General features: G+C 34.8%; 1 pseudogene; it reads right to left on the bottom strand.

The window, feature by feature from the left end:
• Window positions 1-7,124: 7,124 nt before the first annotated feature.
• On the bottom strand, window positions 7,125-7,747 carry LOC141549755 (actin-related protein 2/3 complex subunit 3 pseudogene; annotated as a pseudogene).
• Between the last annotated feature and the right edge of the window lie 1,139 nt (window positions 7,748-8,886).

Below are 8,886 nucleotides of genomic sequence, written 5' to 3'. Positions count from 1 at the left end.
TCTCTGTCTCTGTCTCTGTCTCTTGAAGCAAAGCAAATATAAACATTGACCCTATTGGTCCAACTATTCCTTATTTCAAATCTATTATCCAGCACTTTTTAATTGAGAGGCAGGTGGCGTGTTTCACAGTTAGATCTCTAGAGTCAAAATTGGTATTAATGAGAGTTCTAAGGTTTCTCAGTACTGTTTTCCTTTATATTATTGTGATTGCTGAATAATTTTTCTCTGTTTGCTTCGCTCTGTATAAGCTCATATAAGCCTTCCCAGGTTTCTCTAAAGAATTACTTTTTTTATCTTTTAAATTTTATTTATTTATTTATTTTTACAATGAACAAGCATTTATTTTTGCTCTCTCTCCCACTTCCTTCATTGGAAAAAAAAGTAAAACAAAACCATTGTAACAAATATGTACCATCAAGCATTCCACATTGGCCATGTCTAAAAATGTGTCTCATTTTGCATATTGAATTTAATATCCCTCTTCCAGAATGTACAAATAGTTTATCGTTAGTCTTCTGAAATTGTGGTTAGTCATTTCAATTATCAGTTGTTGTTGATTGCGTTGTGAACTGATCTAATCATTCTAGAGAGCAATTTGGAATTATATCCAAAGGATTATCAAATTGTCCCTATCCTTTGATTCAGCAATGTCTCTACTGGGTCTGTATCCCAAAGAGATCATAAAAAAAGGAAAAGGATCCATATGTGCAAAAATGTTTGTAACAACCCCTTTTTGTAGTGGCAGCTGAGTGGATGCCCATCAGTTGCCGAATGGCTGAATAAGTTATAGTATATAAGTGTCATGGAATATTATTGTTCTATAAGAAACAATCATCAGGGTGACTTCAGAAAGGGCTGAAGAGACTTACAGGAACCAATGCTAAGTGAAATGTGTAGAACTAGTAGAACATTATACATGGCAACAATAAGATTATGTGATGATCAACCATGATGGACATGGCTCTTTTCAGAAATGAGGTGATTCAGTCCAATTCCAATAAACTTTGTGATGGAGAGAGTCATTTGCATCCATAGGAAGGACATTAGGGACTGAATGTGGATCACAACATAGTATTTTCACTTTTTTTGTAGTTGCTTGCTTTTTGTTTTCTTTCTTATTTTTTCTCTTTTTGATATGATTTTTAATTTTTCTTGTGCAGTATGAAAAATGTGGAAATATATATAGAAGAATTGCATATGTTTAACCTATATTAAATTACTTGCTGTCAAGAGAAGGAGGTAAGGGGAAGCAAGGGAGGAAAAAACTGGAACACAAGTTTTTGCAAGGATGAATGTTGGAAACTATCTTTGCATGTATTTTGAAAATAAAAAGCTATTATTTTAAAATAGAAAAATTCTTTGTCTTTGTAATGACATTTATGTAGGAAATTTCTAGTTCTATATACATCACTCTACATCAGTTCATTAGAAACTTCCCATTCTTCCCATTCCTTGTTTTTTTGCAGCACAATATCTTATTGTATGCATATGTTGAATTTTGTTCAGCTACTTCTTAATCTATAGGGACCTACTTTACTTTTGAATTCTTTGGTGCCAACTGTGACATCTTAGTAAAATCATTTAATTTCTTTGAAACACAGAGTCCTTTTAAATTAAATGACAGGATTAAATGACCATGGAGGTCCTTTGTATACAAACTCAAAATTTATAATTCAAAGAGATTATTTTTTCTTTAGAGGTGGAGAGAAAGGGAAAAATACCTAGAAAATTAGATTTTTTGTTTATTAAAGCTTTTCATTTTCAAAACATATGCATGGATAATTTTTCTTTTTTTTAATTATAACTTTTTATTGACAGAACATATGCCTGGGTAATTTTTTTTACAACATCATCCCTTGTTCTCACTTCTGTTCCGACTTTTCCCCTCCTTCCCCCCACCCCCTCTCCTAGATGGCAAGCAGTTTTGTACATGTTAAATATGTTATAGTATATCCTAGATATAATATATGTGTGCAGAACCAAAGAGTTCTCTTGTTGCACAGGGAGAATTGGATTCAGAAAGTAAAAATAACCTGGGAAGAAAAACAAAAATGCAAACAGTTTACACTGTTTGTTCTTTCTCTGGGTGTAGTTGATTCTGTCCATCATTGATCAATTGGAACTGAATTAGATCTTGTCTATGTTGAAGATTTCCACTTCCATCAGAATACATCCTCATACAGTATCATTGTTGAAGTGTATAATGATTTCCTGGTTCTGCTCATTTCACTCAGCATCAGTTGATGTAAGTCTCTCCAAGCCTCTCTGTATTCATGCTGCTGGTCATTTCTTACAGAGCAATAATATTCCATGACATTCATATACCAGAATTTACCCAACCATTCTCCAATTGATGGACATCCCTTCATTTTCCAGTTTCTAGCCACTACAAAAAAGGGCTGCCACAAACATTTTGGCACATACAGGTCCCTTTCCCTTCTTTAGTATTTCCTTGGGATATAAGCCCAGTAGTAGCACTGCTGGATCAAAGGGTATGCACAGTTTGATAACTTTTTGGGCATAGTTCCAGATTGCTCTGCATGGATAATTTTTCAACAATGACCCTTGCAAAACCTTATGTTCCAATTTTCCCTCTCTTCTCCCATCTCCTCCCTAGATGGCAAATAGTCCAATATATGTTAAACATGCAAAAATATATGTTAAATCCAACATAGGCATACATATTTATATAATTATTTTGCTGCATAAGAAAAATCAGATGAAAAAGGGAAAAAATGAGAAAGAAAATAAAATTCAAGCAAACAACAAAAAGAATGAAAATGCTATGTTGTGGTCCACATTCAGTTACCATAGTCCTTTCTCTGGGTGTAGATGGCTCTATTCATCACAAAATCATTGGAACTGGCCTGAATCATCTTATTGTTGAAAAGAGCCACGTCCATCACACTTGATCATTGTATAATTTTGTTTTTGCTGTTATAATAATCTTCTGAGTCTGCTTATTTCACTTAGCATCAGTTCATATAAGCCTCTAAAATCATCCTGCTGATCATTTCTTATAGAACAATAATATTCCATAATATTCATATGCCATATATATTCATATGCCATAATATTCATTCAGCCATTCTCCAACTGATGGGGATCCACTCAATTTCCACTTTCTTGCCACTACAAAAAGGGCTGCCACAAATATTTTTGCCACATGTGTGGCCTCCTGTAAGATCTCTTTGGGATATAGAAAACACTGTTGGATCAAAGGATATGAACATTTTGCTAACCCTTTGGGCATAGTTCCAAATTTCTCTCCAGAATGGTTGGATTAGTTCACAACTCCACAAACAATGTATTAGTGTCCCAGTTTTCCCATATCCCCTCCAACATTTATCATTATCTTTTCCTATCATGTTAGAAGTGTGTATTGGTACCTTAGTTGTCTTAATCTGCAATTCTTTGATCAATAGTGATTTAGAACACTTTTGACTAGAAATAGTTTCAATTTCATCTGAAAATTGTCTGTTTATATCCTTTGACCATTTATCAATTGGTGAATAGCTTGAATTCTTATAGATTTGAGTCAGAAAATTAGTTTTTAAAGGAAGGAAAGAGCTTCAACAGAAGAAAATTAGTGATGGGACAAGATAGAGTGGGAGAAATTCAAGTGAATTCATATGAGCAAAAACACTGAGAAGGAAGGAGAAGAAGGGACAAAAAGGAAATCAATTAGCTGGAATATAAACTGCTGATTACTCATTCTACTATTATAAGACAAGATGACAGTGAAAATATTGGTTTGCAATCATGAGTTTAGAATCAGAAGGAAATTGAGAAATAATCTAATTCAATCTCTCATTTTACAGGGCAGGAAATTGAGACCCAAGAAACTGGGTTTAAGTGATTTGCCCAAAGTTAGACCTGTAGTGAATATCAGAGGCAGGATTTGAACCTGCCCATTTCTATTTCTGGAACCAGGATTTTTTCCTGTTCTACCACTCTGCCTCAAGTCAGAGCACTTGCAATTTGGCTCTCTGATTTTTGCATTTAAATGGACTCTATTACTTTTTATCTGTGTGTTTTCTAGACCTTAGTTTCTTCATACATAATATGGAGGAAATTGGACTAGAAGATCTCTAAAGCCCCTTCCTGGTCTAAAAACTATAAAATGGAAGGAGAGTAGTAATAACTGATAAAGCTAAAAAGATACAAATCTATAATGTCAGAACTTGAAATGCAGATGATGACAAATAGGACTCAAACACACAAGTCAATTTTCCTCTTCTGAAATGTAAGCATTCATTCTCAGGATGAAAACTAAATCATTAGATTGTTTTCCCATTAACCTATAAACTATAGCCTGTAGCCTAAACTCACAATGTTCTAAAATAATGCAGTTAGCATCCTGGCCACTGGATGTTACTGTTGTTCCAAGCATATCATTTATTTGTGAGTGATAACTTGAATTTTAAAAGTAGTATTTTATCAGTCTGTGAGAAGAATATTTTATCCAGAACTTAATTACTTAATTCTTTAATTACTTAGGTAATTAGAGAAAACCACAGTCTAAAGTTTCTAGAAAAAAGTCCAGATCAAGCAATAGGATACTAGCTCAGAAAGAAATTAGTTGCCTGGATAAGTTTTGATTAATGAATACTTAGCTAACATAATCTTCCTTTAAAGAACATAAAAGTGAAATATTAATTAGTAAAGATCTAGGTGAAATAGAATGCATCTTACTATAGTAAAGGCAAAATTTAAGCCAACATGTTTATTTAAATAGTCATAAGAATCTGAAGTCATTTTTTTTCTAATCAACTAAAGGGTCTCAAGAGTGCCACTAGGGAAACTGAGTCAATAGGACATTGAAAATGAAAACTATGGAGTATGAACTAGGGCAGGAAGGACTTGGCAAGAGAGTTCTTGGTTTGCATACGTAAAACTTGGCCCTGCTCCCTTTCTGATCTTCTGTGGATTTCACCTTGGAGAGGGATTTGAAAATTTAACATTCAATTCAAATGTTTCCATTAAGCCAGTCCAACATTCTGTCCCATTTGGATACTAGTTCTGGGGTTGGAGAAATGGGGGGTAAGGACAGATAGATCTTTATGTATCAGACAATGTATTGAGAAATCAATATAGCTCCTCTTCTCTAGGAGCTTACTTTTAAAGAAGGGATGGCAAAACACAGAAAGAAACTAGAAAATAGAGGAGGAAGAGAGGAGCAGAGTATTGCTAGGAGCAAGGCAGGTAAGGAACATAAGAAAAGAACATTGAACTAAAAATCAGTCATAATCTCTGAATCTCAGTTTCTAAAATGAATGAACTAAGTCCAAACATCATATAAGATTTTCCAATTGAATTCATTCCTACTTAAAGATTATCTGAGCTTCCCTAATCTCTTTCCCTAAATCCATGAGGAGAGAATGCTGAATTCCATTCCAGATGCATAATTTTCCTGCTAATAATAACTCACTTTATAAAAGTAACCCATACTTGTAATGTTCTGGTTAGCTTACTGGAGGTCTTGGGACCAACCTTCATTTCAGCAGAGTAATCACCATGAGACTAGCCAGGGATAAAGTCCAAATTCTTTATTATCTCCTTCACAGTCTGTCTCCTTCACTTGGGGCCTGGCTAGCTTTCTGGAGGCCCTTCAGATGGGACTTGGTTTCAGTGGCGAAATGAAGGAGAGCCACCAGGAGCCTGATCAAAGATGGAATGCCTCTCTCCCAGTCCTTGTTGGCTTTTATATACTCTATTATGATTATATCATCGTAGGTGTCCATTTTGTAGAATAGGTGTCAATCTTGTAGAACTATATTAAGTACTAAGTACATATACTGAATTAGAGAACTATTAACCACTATGCTAAACTAGATAACCATTGTCTTATCAATTCCTCTGAGTTAACACCTTGTTTCAGGTATGCTTCTTCCGAGTTCTGGCTCTCTACACATACTGTTTTAGAATTTTAAGGTTCACATTGTTCTTTCTGCATTACAATCCTGTATTATGGACATTATAAGAATTTTTCCCATCTTATAAACTAGGAAAGTAAGACTGAGAATTTAGGTATACCATTGTCACAAGCCAGGGTTATCATGATTTTAAGTCCAGTGCTCTTTTTAAAAATAATAAAATTTAATTACCTTTCATTTTTACCTCATCTTTACTTCCCAATATATTCCTAGTTCTTCCTCCATGGAATCAGCCATCTCTTGATTCAGTGAATAACAAGGAAGAAAGAAAAACCAATTGTGCAAATTTTATGTGGCAACAATACAGTTGGCAAATCTTACAATATAGTTCTTAATAGCCTTGCTGCCACTATAGATAGTATTGTTCCCTGTATTCATACACAAGGTGCCTGTAGAGAGTCAAATGTAAAGTACAAAAGGTAATATAAGCATATATATAAAGAAGAGAAGGGGTACTTTGGAACTTTAGGACCTGGGAATCCTTTTCTCCTTTGAAGAAGTCCCCACTAAGCTCACTTCTGAGCAGTGTACTGTTAACACATGATCCATTCTCCTCAATTAGCTGTGCTCATTGCAGAGTTGGACGTTTTAGATCATCCAATCATTGCTAGATAAAGTCAAGCCCATTACTTTGGGCTTCTCACTAAGTTATGGCTGCTTCCAATTCTAGTTGTCAATTGAAACTCTTTAACAATCAAAGGATATGCATAGACAATTCATTCATATGAAAAAAATCTATTGATTAGATAAATACAAATTAAAACAATTCTGAGGTACCACCTCACACTTCTCAGCTTGGCTAAGATGAAAGGAAATGATAATAATAATTGTTGGAAGAGATGTGGGAAAACTAGGATCCTAATGCATTATTGGTGGAGTTGTGAAATGATCCAACTATTCTGCAGAGCAATTTGGAACTATGCCCAGAGTTCTAAAACTGTGCATATTCTTTGATCCAGCCATGCTAGTGGGTCTATGTCCCAAGGAAATCATAAAGGAGGGAAAAGGATCCTTTTTTCTTTCTTTTATTGATGTGGAATGTTAGAAATGTTTATTATTATTATTATTATTATTATTATTAAGCACCAGCTTAACATTGCAAAAATTCTCAGTGATCCTTAAATCCCAACATTCTTAATAAAGGATTTCCCCAGTAAGGACGTATCTTCTCTTCCTCAGTATAAACTATTATGAAAGTGTACATCTTCCTGCCAAACAATAGATGTTTTTGCAATGGGTATGGCTGAACAAGATATGGTCACTGTCCAGGCCAGGAAAGACTTTGTTCATGAACTACCTGTTCACAAAGCAAGTCTACCACTTGCTAGATTGCCAGTATGAGAATCAAAGATCTTCTGACAAAGTCTTAAGTCAGTTTGTTGCTGCAGCTGCTGTTAAGTAAGCCCTCTTTACTTCATCTTCTTGCTTATTTGCAAGTTTGGAATAAATGGCATTAAAAGGGAAGCCTGAGTCTCCAGGATTAAGAAAATTAGCAGTGTCCAATGTATACATTTTTTTTTTCTCTTTGAGAACTTCTTGAGTTGCATTTCTGTAATTTCTTTAAGATTCAGAAATGTAAAGAGTTATGTAGATTAATGTTCTATCAGCTTCATTCTTTTGAATTTTTGAAGATTTTGAAGAAGACATTGGCCTTGAAATAACAGATAACTTCATCCATGATATTTGTATATTTTGTTTTTCTCAGAGTAGTTCCTAAGTTTAAATTTAGATTGGTTTCTAATGCATAACAGTGGCAAGTTTCTATTTAGTTTGAGATGGAGCTCTATGAGAAAGGAGTGGTACGTCAGCATCTTGGCAGCCCACCTAGGAGTTCTGGCTAGCAGAAGATATTGGGTCCTGTCAGATACCCTGGCATTTCAGTCTGTAGACCCCTATAATTTTCTTAAGTCTAGACAATCAACAAAACAATAACTGAAGCCCTGATTTGTTTGCTCTCTGATTTTATTTCCTTTGTAGAGCTAGTTTGAACTGCTCTAGCATATTCCTACAAGACAGTCATGTGGAAGATAGGGCAACTGCTTCTCCTGTTCCTCCTGAGCAGTTTACAAAATTTATGCCTGCTCTGTCAGGAAAACACACACACACACACAAAGGCAAGGGAAAACTATAACAATCCTTTTGTATCCAAATTTAATTCTGATTCTTACTTTCTAAGTCATCTGCCTTTCTGCAGATCAATGAAACCATTTTGAAGATTTTTTTTTTGTCATCAAAGAATACAAACATTTAAGTCATTTTAGTTAAACCAGCTTCCAAATTCTTAATATTAGGTTGGCAGTATTCATAGAATATCTGCTTACACCTCAAAGATTGGGCCCTCATTGGCTAGAATTACATGAATGATAAATTAAAGTTTCAAAAATAACTGCCTAGCCCTACCCTTGTTTCTTTGCAGAGCTTGGGGATTATGGATATGTAATATTACATATATGGTCATTTCTTCCCTTCCCCCTCTCTATTATATAGGTTAGTTTCCTGGACTGTTTTTCCTTCGGTTTTTAAAAATGCTTTGTTACCAAGACTGGTCTGTAGGAAAGGGTAAGAATGGGGAAGAAGACATTTGAAAATGTAGAGGATATAAAAACAAAAGGCTTCAATAATAATTTTGTATTTTTTTTTAAGTAAGTGCCCCAAAGGAAGCAACCTTTGAGTATTAGAAAGAACACTGGAGGGGCAGCTACATGACACCATGGATAGAACATTGACCCTGAAGTCAGAGAGAATCTGACTTCAAATCTGATCTCAGACACTTACTAGCTATGTGATCCTCATCAAGTCACAGAACCTTTATTGCCCCCCAAAAAAGAAAGAAGGAAAGGAAAGAAGGAAGGCGGGAGGAAGAAGGAAAGGAAGAAAGAAACAAAGAAAGAAAAAAGAAAGATCATTGGATGGGAGGGAAAAAATTGTTGTTCAAGGCTTGATTGCCACT

The sequence above is a fragment of the Sminthopsis crassicaudata genome, chromosome 1, assembly GCF_048593235.1.
Source record: "Sminthopsis crassicaudata isolate SCR6 chromosome 1, ASM4859323v1, whole genome shotgun sequence".
NCBI lineage: Eukaryota > Metazoa > Chordata > Mammalia > Dasyuromorphia > Dasyuridae > Sminthopsis > Sminthopsis crassicaudata.
Note: the sequence above shows the minus strand (reverse complement) of the source record. Positions and strands in the feature narration are given on the sequence as shown.